Source organism: Chenopodium album, chromosome 2, assembly GCF_948465745.1.
Source record: "Chenopodium album chromosome 2, dcCheAlbu1.1, whole genome shotgun sequence".
NCBI classification, from domain to species: domain Eukaryota; kingdom Viridiplantae; phylum Streptophyta; class Magnoliopsida; order Caryophyllales; family Amaranthaceae; genus Chenopodium; species Chenopodium album.
In genome coordinates, this window is record NC_137835.1 from 21,573,369 (window position 1) to 21,574,850 (window position 1,482).

Here is a 1,482-nt window from a genome sequence, read left to right on the forward strand (position 1 = left end):
AACTCAATGTAATTGCCTTGCATGTATTGGGTTTTGGATTATGAGAAGGGTTAGGTTGTGGTTGTCCGGGTAGAGTAGATGGTGAATTGAAATGGGCTGTCTCGGCCAATTGAGCTAGTTGTGAATCAACCATCTTGTTGTGAGCTCTTATTTCTTGCATTTGTTGCCCAAAAGTTTGCATTTGTGAATGCTGGCTTGAAGGAGTTGAGTTTGTGTTGACTCCGGTTGAGGTGCTTGCTCTTGATTTCTTTGAGGCACTTAGGCTTGATTGTTGTATTGGTTTTGGTTATTGTATTGGTTGTTCCTTGGGAAGATTCCTCTTGGGTTTTGGTGTTGAGATGGAGGTGCATTTTGGTATTGAGGGTTGGAATTGTATGAAGGTTGAGCTTGTTGGTTCCATTGTTGAGGTTGAGATGCAAACCCGGGTGGTGGTTGTCTCCAAGCTACTCCACCGCGGCCTCCTCTAAATCCATCTTGCCTTGTGTTGTATGCCACTACATGCTCGGGCCTCAAACCTCCACAATAGGATGTATCATGGTTCGTTCCTCCACAATTTTGACAAGAGAAAGAGTTAACTTGAGAAGAGCTTGCTTCACCACTTGCACTTACATTCACAATCGTGTTCAACTTAGAAAGCCCTTTTGTTAGTTGATCAATTTGATGTTGTAATTGATCAACATTATCCAATTCATAAATTCCACCTTTCTTTGGTGCATTCCTTCTTCTACCACCCCAAGAGTAGTTCTTCGCTACCTCCTCGATTGTTGCTTCCACTTGATTTTGGGAGATCTTGATCAATTGTCCACCCACCCCCGCATCCAAGTTAGCTCTATACATGGGCTCCAATCCATCATAGAAAAACCGCATGAGCAAACTTTGATTGTATTCATGGCGAGGACACGCTTGTACCAACTCTTTGAACCTCTCCCAAGCTTCACTAAGACTCTCATCCGCTTCTTGTTCAAATGATGCAATCTTCCTTCTCATTTCGGCGGTCTTTTCCTCAAAAATGAATCTCTTCAAGAATGCCTTAACTACCTCCCTCCATGTCGTGAGAGAGTTAGGCTTCACTTGCTTTAGCCACTTCTTTGCTCTACCCGAAAGAGATTGTCGAAATAGATGCATTCGGATGTACTCTTGAGAAACTTGATTGGTTTGTATCATGGCACACAACTCAAGGAATCTATCAAGGTGCTCGATGGGGTCTTCACTTGAACCCGAAAATTGTTCCGATTGGACCATTCTTGTATATTGGGGATGAATTGTGAAGTTAGTTTCCGTGACGGGTAGCAAAATCCCTCCCGTGAGCTCATAATCCTTCGGATTTCCGAACTCACGAAAAAAAAACATCAACTTCTTGTCTCTCCATTGACTCACTTTGCGAACTTGAAGAGTAAGAATCACTCCCACTATCAACTATAGCACACTACAAGAAAAATAACAAGAAAAAGGGTAAATAGCGACGGCCAAAGTAGTCACAAA

At 42.7% G+C, this 1,482-nt stretch overlaps 1 non-coding gene across 1 annotated transcript; it reads left to right on the forward strand.

Moving 5' to 3' along the window:
* The first annotated feature begins 883 nt into the window (after window positions 1–883).
* LOC145607196 (small nucleolar RNA R71) lies at window positions 884–990 on the forward strand. The gene has a single exon (XR_014105520.1). It is a non-coding gene; the product is annotated as a small nucleolar RNA R71 (small nucleolar RNA).
* The last annotated feature ends 492 nt before the right edge of the window (window positions 991–1,482 follow it).